Here is a 14,290-nt window from a genome sequence, read left to right as displayed (position 1 = left end):
CCCATTTTGCAGATGAGGAATCTGGGGTTTAACGAATTTAAGTTAACTATTCCCTCTATATATATTTAGTAGAACATCCAAGTTATGTTAATTGGCAATAGACAGATTTTTAAATCCAAGTTAAGATGTGTTAAACAGCTTTTTGATACTAATTTCCAGTGCTATATAGAATACCAGATTAATAACCCCCTGGAAGGTACCTAGAAAACGGTTGGCTCCAGTACAGATACCATCAGGGTATGCATGGTATCAGTTAATTAAATGTGCATGGTTTCGAAGATTCTGTCTCAAGTATTTCCCACATAATGTAGAAAGGAGTTTCATTGGCATTACAGAATAGAAAGGGAAAGTCTTCTGTGACTCCTCCTTTTTGATTCTGTAAGCTGTTCAGGGCAAGCCAAGGCATGTTTCTCATAAAGTGAAAGTAGAATTTACCCCATGATTATCAGGGTTGGAACAGGCGCGGGCCTGGGGGTGGATATGAAGAATTACACAATCCTCCTCTTTAAAGATAAACCTAGGGGTGACCTTTGCTCCCCAGATTTATGCAAACTTATTTACTAGCCTGTAGTAGGCTTGCAGGTTTAGAAAATACTACCTAAATTTCCAGAGTTAATTTTACACCTTGTCTTTATTTTCTCGGTTGATAATGAACTTTTTAATCTATATCTGTTTATGACTTTCTATGATAAAAGGACTATGAAGAATAGTATGATATTTTTCATTATTATTTCCATTCTTTGATTATCATATACTATAGTATATCTCTTTACCAAATGTACTTAAGCATTTTATGGACTGTTGAACATGCCATGTGAAATTCAGGTCTATCCTCCAAAACATTTGAGCATTTAATAAAATATTAACATGTATATGTGTTATGGGACCTTCTGTCCAACTATGAAAATCTGATTTTTTGGTTCGTGGTGCCATCGTGTGGACAGAACTAAAATTGTTGTTAGTAGAACAAAAAAGAAAATAAATGTACTTTCCAACAGAGATAAATCTTTAATTACAAAATATTTCTCTGTAGTTCTGTAGATTTAATGTAATTACAAGTGGAATCCCAATATGACTTTTAGTGAAACTTGACAAGCTGATTGCAAACTTTGAAAGTGTAAGTGATCAAAAATAGCAAACTAACTTAAAGAAGAATTAGAAGGGGGAAGGTCTTTCTTTACCAGTTATCACAACTTATAATTAAGCTAGAGCAATTAAGAAAATTTGGTCCTCTCACAGGGATAGACTGACCAATGGAATAAAGAGCCTAGAAATAGATCCACTTATATATGGAACTTTGGTATATGGCAGAGGAAACATGATAGATAATTGAGGAAAGGAAACTATTCAGTAAATGGAAGTAGAAAATTGATTTTTCCATATTAAAAAAAATGAAATCCGTATCTTACACTGTATTAGTTTTCTAGGGCTACCCTAACAGAATACCACAGACTGGGTGGCTTAAACAACAGAAATTTCCTTTCTCACAGTTCTGGGGGCTACAAGTCCAGGATCAAGGTGTGGGCAGGCTTGGTTCCTCCTGAGGCCTCTCTCTTTGACTGCAGATGGCTGCCGTCTCATCGTGTCCTCACGTGATCATTCCTCTGTGAGAGAGCATCCCTGGTGTCCCCTTGTATGTCCAAATTTCCTGTTATAAGGACAGCAGTTAGACTGGATCAGGGCCCACCCAAATGACCTCATTTAACCTTAATCACCTTTTTAAGGCCCTATCTCTAAATACAGTCGTATTCTGAAGTACTGGGGACTAGAGCTTCATTATATGAATTTTGAAGGGAAACAATTTTTAGCCCATAACACACACCATGTACAAAAAATCTACTTCAGATGGAGTAACGACTTAAAGAGTAAGAACAAAACAAAATATCAGTAGGAAATATAAGTAACCAACTTGCAGAGCATAGGGTAGGGAAAGATTTTTTTTATTGAGATCTAGTTGACATATAATACTGCATTAGTTTTAGGTGTACAGCATTATGATTTGATATATGTATGTGTATATATATATGTGTGTGTGTATATATATATATATATATATATATATATATATATATATACAGTGAAATGGCTAACACAGTTTATATCACCACATATAGTTACAATATTTTTTCCTTGTGTGATAATAAATTTTAAGATCTACTCTCTCAATAACATTCAAATATACAATACAGTATCGTTAGCTAGAGTCACCATGCTTTACATTACATCCCAGGGACTTACTTATCTTATAATAGGAAGTCTGTACCTTTTGACCCCCTTTACCCATTTTGCCTACCTTTCCTGACTTCTGTTAACCACGGATCTGTTCTCTGTATCTATAAGTTCAGGTTTTTTTAGATTTCACATATAAATGAGAATATACATTGTCTTTCTCTCATTTCACTTAACATAAATACCTCAGGGTCCATCCATGTTATTGCAAATGGCAGGACTTCCTTCTGTTTTATGGCTAAATCATATTCCATTATGTGTGTGTGTGTGTGTGTGTGTGTGTGTGCGTGTGTATCAGATGTTTTCTTTATCCATTCATCCGTTGATGGACACTTTGTTTCCATACCTTGGCTGTCATTAATAATGCTGCAGTGAACATGGGAATAGCGATATCTCTTCAAGATTATGATTTCCTTTCCTTTGATTATATACCCAGAAATGGGATTGCTGGATCATATGGTAATTCTATTTTTAATTTTTTGAAGAATCTCCATTCTGTTTTCCATAGTCGTTGCACTAATTTATATTCCCTCCGACAGTGCATAAGGGTTCTCTTTTCTCCACATCCTCACCAACACTGATATTTCTTGTCTCTTTAGTAATAGCCATTCTAGAGAGGTGTGAGGTCATATCTCATTGTAGTTTGGATTTGCCTTTCCCTGATGATTACTGATGTTGAGCATCTTTTCATTTACCTGTTGGCCAGTTGTATGTCTTCTTTGGAAAATATCTATTCAAGTGTTCTAACCATTTTTTTTTTTATTATTGAAGCATAGTTGATTTACAATGTTGTGTTAGTTTCTGGTGTACAGCAAAGTGATTCAGTTAAATATATACATATATATAATATATTCTTTTTCATATTATTTTCCATTATGGTTTATTAAAGGATATTGAATATATACAATTCCCTGTGCTATATGGTGGAACCTTGTTGTTTACCTATTTTATATATATCAATAGTAGTTTGTATCTGCTAATCCCAAACTCATAATTTATTCCTCCCTGCCCTTTCCCATTTGGTAACCATAAATTTGTTTCCTATGTCTGTGAGTGTGTTTCTGTTTTGTACATAAGTTCATTTGTATCATATTTTAGATTCCAAATATAAGTGATACCATATGATATTTGTCTTTCTCTGTCTGACTTACTTTGCTTAGTATGATAATCTCTAGGTCCATCCATGTTACTGCAAATGGCATTATTTCATTCTTTTTTATGGCTGAGTAGGATTGCATCGTATATACATACCACATCTTCTTTATCCATCATCTGTCGATGGACATTTTGGTTGTTTCCATGTCTTGGCTATTGTAAATAGTGCTGCTGTGAACACTGGGGTGCATGTATCTTTTCAAATTAGAGTTTTCTCTGGATATATGCCCGGGAATGGGATTGCTGGATCATATGTCTTCTACCCATTTTAAATCGGATTGCTTATCTCTTTACAGTTGAGTTGTATGAGTTATTTATTTATTTTGCATATTAACCCCTTATTAGACATATGATTTGAAAGCATTTTCTGTCATTATATAGGTTGCCTTTTCATCTTGTTGATGATTTCCTTTGCTGTGCAGAAGCTTTCTTTGTTTGATGTAGTTCCACTTGTTTATTTTTGCTTTTATTGCCTTTGATTTTGTCATCAAGTCCAAAATATCATACCCAAGACTAATGTCAAGGAGCTTATCCCCATATTTTCTTCTGGGAGTTTTATGGTTTCAGACCTTGAACCTATTTTGTATTGATTTTTGTGTATGGCATAAAGATAATGGTCCAGTTTCATTCTTTTGCATGTGGCTGTCCAGTTTTCCCAGCACCATTTATTGAAGAGACTATCCTTTATATATGTCCAAAAATATATTATGGGGAAAGGATAGCCTGTTCAATAAAGGCAAAGATTTTCAACATGCAAAATCTATTAACCATATAACAGGAGATTGATAAATTTGGCTAAATTAAAATTAAGAAATTTGATTCATCAAAAGACACCTTAAAGTTGGGGAATCCCCTGGCAGTCCAGTGGTTAGGGCTCCACACTTCCTCTGCAGGGGCACAGGTTCAATCCCCGGTGGGGAACTATGAGCCCCCATTACATGTGGTGTAGCCAAAAAAAAAAGATACCTTAAAGTAAAAAGGCTGGACAGCCTCTTCAATAAGTGGTGCTGGGAAAACTGGACAGGTACATGTAAAAGAATGAGATTAGATCGCTCCCTAACAGCATACACAAAAATAAGCTCAAAACGGATTAAAGACCTAAATGTAAGGCCAGAAACTATCAAACTCTTAGAGGAAAACATAGGCAGAACACTCTATGACATAAATCACAGCAAGATCCTTTTTGACCCACCTCCTAGAGAAATGGAAATAAAAACAAAAATAAACAAATGGGACCTAATGAAACTTCAAAGCTTTTGCACAGCAAAGGAAACCATAAACAAGACCAAAAGACAACCCTCAGAATGGGAGAAAATATTTGCAAATGAAGCAACTGACAAAGGATTAATCTCCAAAATTTACAAGCAGCTCATGCAGCTCAATAACAAAAAAACAAACAATCCAATCCAAAAATGGGCAGAAGACCTAAATAGACATTTGTCCAAAGAAGATATACAGACTGCCAACAAACACATGAAAGAATGCTCAACATCATTAATCATTAGGGAAATGCAAATCAAAACTACAATGAGATATCATCTCACACCAGTCAGAATGGCCATCATCAAAAAATCTAGAAACAATAAATGCTGGAGAGGATGTGGAGAAAAGGGAGCACTCTTGCACTGCTGGTGGGAATGTCAATTGGTACAGCCACTATGGAGAACAGTATGGAGGTTCCTTAAAAAACTAAAAATAGAACTACCATATGACCCAGCAATCCCACTCCTGGGCATATACCCTGAGAAAACCATAATTCAAAAAGAGTCATGTACCAAAATGTTCATTGCGACTCTATTTGCAATAGCCAGGAGATGGAAACACCCTAAGTGTCCATCATCGGATGAATGGATAAAGAAGATGTGGCACATATATACAATGGAATATTACTCAGCCACAAAAAGAAACGAAATTGAGCTATTTGCAATGAGGTGGATGGACCTAGAGTCTGTCATACAGAGTGAAGTAAGTCAGAAAGAGAAAGACAAATACCGTATGCTAACACATATATATGGAATTTAAGAAAAAAAAATGTCATGAAGAACCTAGGAGTAAGACAGGAATATAGACACAGACCTACTAGAGAATGGACTTGAGGATATGGGGAGGGAGAAGGGTAAGCTATGACAGGGTGAGAGAGTGGCATGGACATATATACACTACCAAACGTAAAATAGATAGCTAGTGGGAAGCAGCCGCATAGCACAGGGAGATCAGCTCGGTGCTTTGTGACCACCTAGAGGGGTGGGATAGGGAGGGTGGGAGGGAGGGAGACGCAAGAGGGAAGAGATATGGGAACATATGTATATGTATAACTGATTCACTTTGCTGTCAAGCAGAAACTAACACACCATTGTAAAGCAATTATACTCCAATAAAGATGTTAAAAAATAAATAAATAAAAATAAAGTAAAAAGGCTATAAGTTGGTAGAGAGATTTGCATGCATATAACTAACAAAGAAATATATAGGGGTCCTACATATATATTGGTAAGGAAAATGACCCAAGATAAAAATAAGTAAAAGATATAAACAAGCATTTCATAAAAAAGGAACTACTTATAGCCAATAAATGAGTTTCTCACAGTTATTAATAATTAGGGAAATATATATCAAGACCAGTTAAACTCATTCAATAGGTAAAAGTTAGGAAGCCTAAACACATCAAGTGTTGGAAAAGAGGTCAACAATTTGTGCCTACACAGACCTACTAGAGAATGGACTTGAGGATATGGGGAGGGGGAAGGGTAAGCTGTGACAAAGCGAGAGAGAGGCATGGACATATATACACTACCAAACGTAAGGTAGATAGCTAGTGGGAAGCAGCCGCATAGCACAGGGAGATCAGCTGGGTGCTTTGTGACCGCCTGGAGGGGTGGGATAGGGAGGGTGGGAGGGAGGGAGACGCCAGAGGGAAGAGATATGGGAACATATGTATATGTATAACTGATTCACTTTGTTATAAAGCAGAAACTAACACACCATTGTAAAGCAATTATACTCCAGTAAAGATGTAAAAAAAAAAAGATTTCCGTGTACAGTTTTGCTAAGAGAGTGAATTTTTCATTCTTACATCCTACAACCCAGCAAGAGAAATGCTTGCACATATGTACCAGGAGACATATACAAGTATATGAAGTACTTTTAGTAATTGCAAAAAAAAAAAAAAAAAAAAAAAAAGAAAAAGAAAATCCACACAAACCAAATGCCCATAAGATAGGAGAATGGATAAATATATAGTGGTACATACACATAATGGCATATTATGTGAAAATCAATGAATTACACATTTCCATATCAGTATGAATAAATCTTAATGTTTGGTTTTTAAAAGGGCAAGTTAAAGATTACTCTTTTTATAAAATTCAAGAGCTAAATCTACATATTTTGTTTATACATATATATGTATTGATTGGAAATTCTATTTTTCAAAATGTGGAAATGTTAAACAGAACATTTAGAGCAATGATTACCATGTATGAGGCAAGGGGTGTAAGAGAGGGAAAGAACATGCAGGTCCATATAAGTTATTGTCCATGATCGGTTTTTGGATTGGATTATAAACTCAAACAAGACGTGTGTACCTGGGGAGACCAATGATAACTATGTCATGAGCCAAGGAATATGGTTAGTACAATTATGAGTACCTTACATCCAGGTTAAAAAAAAAATACATACTTCTAACCAGCATGATTTGAGGGAAGTGAAACAATGGGAAGAACATTTCGATATATGTATGCGTTGCCAGGAGGCTACAGGGGCTAGGCTGGCCATGGTACGTCTCCACTGAAATATCCTGAGCGTCTAAGGAAGGTGAAAAGAGACCAAACCTCGTTTTATATTTGTCACAATATATCTAATTGATTGGATATTTAAATTTAAGGTCTAACTCTTTGAAAAGCAACTTAATGAATATAAAAGAAAAGGTTAATTTTAAGATTTAAATTTAACTATTAGGCGTGGTGGCCCATGCAGGTCCGGGGTCAGGCAGCCACGCCCCCGGCCCAGCCATGGTGCAGTCCTGGTACCTGGACGAGTCGCCGGCGACCCGCGGCAGCCCCACGGCGCACAGCCCGCGCGCCCGATCCGCCTGGAGCGGCTGCACGGGCTCGGCGTCCTTTACTGGACGCTGGATGCTGACAAAGATGAGAATGATCCAGAATTAGAAAAGATCCGAAAAGAGAGAAACTACTCCTGGATGGACATAATAACCATATGCAAAGACAAACTACCAAATTATGAAGAAAAGATGAAGATGTTTTACGAGGAGCATTTATACCTGGATGATGAGATTCACTACATCCTGGACGGCAGTGGGTGCTTCAGCATGAGGGATAAAGAGGACAGGTGGATCCGGATCTTCATGGAGAAAGGAGACATGATCACTCTCCCCGCCGGGATATACCACCGCTTCACACTGGACGAGAAGAACTACGTGAAGGCCATGCAGCTGTTTGTGGGAGACCCAGTGTGGACGGCGTACAGCCGGCCAGCTGACCACTTCGAGGCCCGTGGGCAGTATTGAGTTTCTGGCACAGATGGCCTAGCGGTGCCCTGGGGCCTCGGGCACCCGAAAGTCCGGGACATGGTAGCAGCAGAAAATCTGTCCTATTCTCCTTGCTTTTGTGTTGTAGACTTGAGGCTAGGTGAGCTTTCCTCTGCAAGCTTGTTTGATCAGAATACGTTTTAATGGAAGTAGCTGTAGAACCGGTTGGTACATGGAAGCACCTGCGGAAATCTGGGCAAATCCGTTCATTTTCTCTAATTCAGCACCAGTGGTCAGTGGCCCTGTATCAGCTCGTGCCTTCAGCTGTGACCGAGTGAGTTTCAACTCCCCAAACGGAGCCACTTAGCTACCCCATCTGAACCTGATTCTTGGACTTCAAGCAGGTACCAAACGAGGCCATGCCTGCCTTGTGCGGAGGAGTGATAGTGGATGACAGGACTGGTCAGAGAGAAGAAGCTTTTCTCCCAAAACATGGGAGGAAGCTGGGTGGGTGGGGGGGTGCCGTGGGGGATGAGCTGGTGAGTTAGGGGGACCCTCACTTGATTATGCCACTTTCTTCTTCAAAATAGAGTAGCTGCCTTAACCCTAATAAATAAATACATAAATAAATATTAAATATGTTAAATACCTTTTAGGTTACATTCATTTTGACATACTGGCACTTTGTAAGTGACTAAAACTCTGTGGTAAATCCTGCCAGTAATCTTTGATGAAGGTTTATATTATACATTTATCAAAATAGTTGACCAAACTTTTATTCATTCATCTGTCTGTCTACCTGTCTACCTACCTAACTACCCATCCACCTGTTTCCTGGACATGATAATAACAGTGTTTGAGAGCAACTCCCCTTTCCCTTCATTCACTGTTGCACAGACTGAAACTACTAGTTTATTGCAGTGGACATAGATCTCCCTCTACTGGTACAAAATGATAATGCCAATCAATGCTATAAAGGTTTTAAGGTTATTTAAAATGCAGCTATTCCTTTAAGTCATACCCACCATTCCATTGCCTTGTGTAGCATCAGCATAAAAAGTAATCTCACTTTTGAATCTATCTTAAACGCCACACTTATTTTCTAAAGTCAAATTATCTAAATTTTTATAAATAAAAACAAATTATTAAGTGAATATAACACAAACAAAAGCAAGGTAAAGGTGTTTTAGCTTTTCCTCATTCTTGGAAGTAAAAACATTTTGTCTCATTGAAACCTTAAACAAAATATTTTTTTGCAATTTTATTTTATTTATTTTTTATACAGCAGGTTCTTATTAGTTATCCATTTTATACCTATTAGTGTATACATGTCAGTCCCAATCTCCCAATTGATCACACCACCACCCCGGCCCCAGCCACTTTCCCCCCTTGGCGTCCATACAGTTGTTCTCTACATCTGTGTCTCTATTTCTGCCCTGCAAACCGGTTCATCTGTACCATTTTTCTAGGTTCCACATATATGCGTTAATATATGATATTTGTTTTACTCTTTCTAACTTACTTCACTCTGTATGACAGTCTCTAGATCCATCCTTGTCTCTATAAATGACCCAATTTCGTTCCGTTTTATGGCTGAGTAGTATTCCATTCTATATGTGTACCACATCTTCTTTATCCATTCGTCTGTTGATAGGCATTTAAGTTGCTTCCATGACCTGGCTATTATAAATAGTGCTGCAATGGACATTGGGGTGCATGTGTCTTTTTAAATTATGGTTTTCTCTGGGTGTATGGCCAGTAGTGGGATTGCTGGGTCATATGGTAATTCTATTTTTAGTTTTTTAAGGAACCTCCATACTGTTCTCCGTAGTGGCTGTATCAATTTATATTCCCACCAATACTGCAAGAGTGTTCCCTTTTCTCCACACCCTCTCCAGCATTTGTTGTTTGCAGATTTTCTGATGATACCCATTCTAACTAGTGTGAGGTAATACCTCATTGTAGTTTTGATTTGCATTTCTCTAATAATTAGTGATGTTGAGCAGATTTTCATGTGCTTCTTGGCCATCTGTATGTCTTCTTTGGAGAAATGTCTATTCAGGTCTTCTGTCCATTTTTGGATTGGGTTTTTTTTTAGCATTGAGCTGCATGAACTGTTTATATATTTTGGAGATTAATCCTTTGTCCGTTGATTCATTTGCAAATAGTTTCTCCCATTCTGAGGGTTGTCTTTTCATCTTGTTTGTAGTTTCCTTAGCTTCGCAAAAGCTTTGACGTTTCATTAGGTCCCATTTGTTTATTTTTGTTTTTATTTCCGTTACTCTAGGAGGTGAATCAAAAAAAATCTTGCTGTGATTTATGTCAAAGAATGTTCTTCCTATGTTTTCCTCTAAGGGTTTTGTAGTGCCCAGTCTTATATTTAGGTCTCTAATCCATTTTGAGTTTATTTTTGTGTATGGTGTTAGGGAGTGTTCTAATTTCACTCTTTTACATGTAGCTGTCCAGTTTTCCCAGCACCACTTATCGAAGAGACTGTCTTTTCTCCATTGTATATCCTTGCCTCCTTTGTCATAGATTAGTTGACCATAGGTGCGTGGGTTTATCTCTGGGCTTTTTATCCTGTTCCATTGATCTATATTTCTGTTTTTGTGCCAGTACCATACTGTCTTGATTACTGTAACTTTGTAGTATAGTCTGAAGTCCAGGAGCCTGATTCCTCCAGCTCTGTTTTTTTCCCTCAAGACTACTTTGGCTATTTGGGGTCTTTTGTATCTCCATACAAATTTTAAGATTTCCTTAGGGTGAAACAGGAAAGGAAAATAATATACTTTTATAGTCTCAAATGTGAATAGGGCATAAAATTTCTGGAAGGATTAATAGGAAACTAATAACAATAAAGGTTTTCTCCATTTACTTGTTTATACATTTATTTTTGCAGGTGGGTTATTTACTTTTCTGATCACTTTTTTATAGGTTTTAGTGTTTGGACCAGGAGAGTAGATTACCTATTTTAAAATATGTAAAAATATTTTTATGACAGGATTTAGCTCCTCAAAGAGGGCTTGTTGGTCTACACTCCCTCTCTTACTGTCAATCATCTGATCAAGATTTCTGGTGTGTACCTTGCTTTGTATTATTTAATTGTTTGGTGGTTAGTTTTCTTCCCCACAGGTGTGAAAGCTCCATGAGGGCAAGTTCATTACTATCTTCAGTGCTGTGTTCCCTGTGTCTACAACAGTACATGGTACAGAGTAGGAAATCAATTATTCTTTGGATAAATCAATTTATAATTATAAAACAGTTGAGGAGACTAGACACATTCTAGATTTGGTCTTGCATAAATTACTGAACCTCTCTGTGCCACAGTTAACATGGGGATTACAATATTGTATAAGGTGGTTGTGATTAAATAATCCAATGCCTAGAATGCGTTTAGAGCAGTGCTTGACATATAGGAAGAGATCAATAATGTTAGTTACTTTTTAATATTCAGGAGAAAGGAAGGGTCAAGACAAAGAACTAGCAAGGGCAACAGGGATGGACAAAGAGAAGTTTAACCCAAGGCCTAGTGGAAAGATCTTCTCTCCAGCATCTGGTTTACTGAAAGGAGTTGAACAAAAATAAATGGAACTAACAAGGAGAAAGAGTGAGCAAATAAACACTGTTTTTGTTTGCTTTTTTGGTTTGTTTTTGGCTTGGATAAGTGGAAAGAGAGAGGAGAAGCATCTAGGAGGTTGTTACCACCAGCCAAGGGAGAAGATGTCCCAGCTCTGGACCCGGAACGTGATGGAAGCTGCAGCTTAGCTGTTCTGAGGGCTGGGAGAGGCTGTTGTGCTTCTCTCAGTGGCTGCCTAGGCAATCCAAGTGGGACGGGCTTCTTCAGCTCTGCTCCAGGAGGCCAGCCCTGGCAAACCGTCTGGTGCCCAGAGTGGCCGTGTGCGTAGGAAGCGACCTTCTCCTCTTGAGAAGTCCCAAACCCACTTCGTCCAAACACCTCTCCACACCGCCTCCCACCGTAGCTCCCACACCCACACCTAACTCAGCTTTTGTGAATTCAGGGGTGCAAAGAGCAAGGCTGACTCTGGGGACTCAGTGTGGTGCCTGCAACCCAGGACCTCCAACCACTGGGGTAGGGGCAAAGCCCTGGCAGAGAAGGAGGGATCTGGGCCTCTGGCATCTCACTGTGGAGCTGCAGTGACAGGTTGGCAGCACAGAGCATATTTTTGTTTAACATAATTGTGAAAAACAATCAAACATATAGAATTGTAAAAAAAAAAAAAAAAAAGGCACAGTGAATGCCCATACATCCAGCACCGAATTCAGCAGCTGTTTACACATATTCCCCCCACTCTCTTGCTTGCCATTTAAAAGTATGTTGTAGATATCATAACATGCTATCCGTAAATACTGCAGCATGTATCTCTTAAAATGAGGAAATTCTCATATAGAGCTGTAACTTTTTTATTGCACCTTGCAAAATAAGCAATAATCCTTCATATCTAATACCTAGCTCATATTCACGTTTTCCCACTTGTTGCGCAGATGCATTTTATAGCTGATTTGGTTCAAACTAAGAGCCAATCAAGGACCACAGACTGCATTCTGTTATGACTCCTAACTCGATAAAGCTGCAAGTCAGTCCTTCTTTTGGCTTTTTGAAGAGACCGGGCTAGATGTCTTGTAAAATGTCTGTTTTCTGGATTTGTTTTATTTTTTTCCTAAACGTTTCATTTAACATATTCCTTTGTCTGTATTTCCTTTAAACTTGAAGTTAGAAATGCAGACTGATTTAGATTGGGGCTGAGCATGTTGTAGTAAGAATGCATCCTAGAGAACACCGTATAATGCCCACGTGTCCCATCAGGAGGCACGTGGTGTCGTCCCGCCATTCCTGATAGCCACTCTGCTCTCCGAGTTAAGATGCTGGCAGCCAGATCTCACTGTCATAAAGCTGCAGGGAATCTGGGGGCAACGTAGGAAAATTTTTCCATCAGCCATTCACCTAATGATTCGATCCCACTTTGATGATTCTTAATAGAACCAGTTATATCATTCATGGTTGCAGAATGGTGATTTTCTGATAGTGTCCATTCTTTCTACATTTATTAGTTGCTATTCCATAAAAAATATTTTCTCATCACCAGAGGCTCAGAGCATGGGGGCAAGGGGAATTGGATGAAGGTAGTCAAAAGGTATGAACTTCCTGTTATAAGATAAATTAGTAGGGATGTCATATACAACATGATGACTACAGTTAACACTGCAGTGTGATATATAGGCAAGTTCAGAGAGTAGATTCTAAGCGTTCTCATCACAAGGAAGATTGTTTTTCTTTTATTTTTGTATCTATATGAGATGATGGATGTTAATTTAGTGTGGTAATCATTTCACAATATATGTAAGTCAAATATTATGTTGTACAGCTTAATCTTATACAGTTCTGTATGTCAATTATATCCCAGAAAAACTGGAAAAAAGTTTCCTTATCAACTGGGGTTATATTGTTATATAAGAAAGAGTAAGAAGAGTAAATTAATGCGTTCCCTTTAATTACCAATTTTCGGAATAAGGATTCCAGTGCGGGCAAGGAAGTTTATGTTTGCATGCTTACTTTTTTTTTTTTTTAATACAACTGTGGTTTCATGAATTTTTTATGTCTCAAGTGTATTAATCAATTATATTCACTTTTTTTAAAAATGCAGGCCCATTCAGACAGCAGAGGTAGGAAATACATTTTTTTAAATCAGGTGTTTAAATTGACATTTGTCAATTCAAATTTGACTTATAGGGTTTTATCTAATTCCTTAGATTTTATACTTCCCCTCTTAAAATGAAAACTTTATTTTATAGTGGCATGATCATTTATTTGCTTTAGCTCTATAGTATACATAAAATGACTTCCAAATAACAATACCAATATTACTATTAACAGTAAAACCACTGAATTTGAAGCTCTTTTTGACCTTAGAATATATCTTTCCAAAGGTTTGCAGAAAGAATACAATATTCTAGAGTGATCTAATGTAATTGTTTCCTCTGTCTGTTTATGTTAAATTCTGATATACAGTTAGTATCTTTCCTTTTAAAATATTTTCAATTTCAGGGATTACTTTTTTTTTAAATGTGTAAAATATTTACATGATTCAAAAGTCAAAATTTCATAAAAGTATACTCCAAGAGGTCTTGCTTTCTGTTCATTTAATGTTCATTTCTGTTCATTTAATACTGTTTATGTCCCAACACCCATCCCTAACCAGTAGATATTTTCATTAGTGTTGGGTTTGCCTTACAGAGTTTCCTTCTGAAAATATAAGTGGATATGTCTGCCTATCTATATCTACCTATCTACTTATCTACATATATGCATAATATATTCATATTCAAATACTTTTATTTCTCTTTCTTTCTCACACAAAATGTAACATAACCAGTCCTCACTCTGAATCTGCATGAGACTCA

General features: G+C 37.4%; 1 pseudogene; it reads left to right on the top strand.

The window, feature by feature from the left end:
- Window positions 1-7,394: 7,394 nt before the first annotated feature.
- LOC116751922 lies at window positions 7,395-7,909 on the top strand (annotated as a pseudogene).
- The last annotated feature ends 6,381 nt before the right edge of the window (window positions 7,910-14,290 follow it).

The sequence above is a fragment of the Phocoena sinus genome, chromosome 3, assembly GCF_008692025.1.
Source record: "Phocoena sinus isolate mPhoSin1 chromosome 3, mPhoSin1.pri, whole genome shotgun sequence".
Classification (NCBI taxonomy): Eukaryota; Metazoa; Chordata; class Mammalia; order Artiodactyla; family Phocoenidae; genus Phocoena; species Phocoena sinus.
The sequence above is the reverse complement of the archived record's forward strand: the minus strand, read 5'-3'. Positions and strand labels throughout refer to the sequence as shown.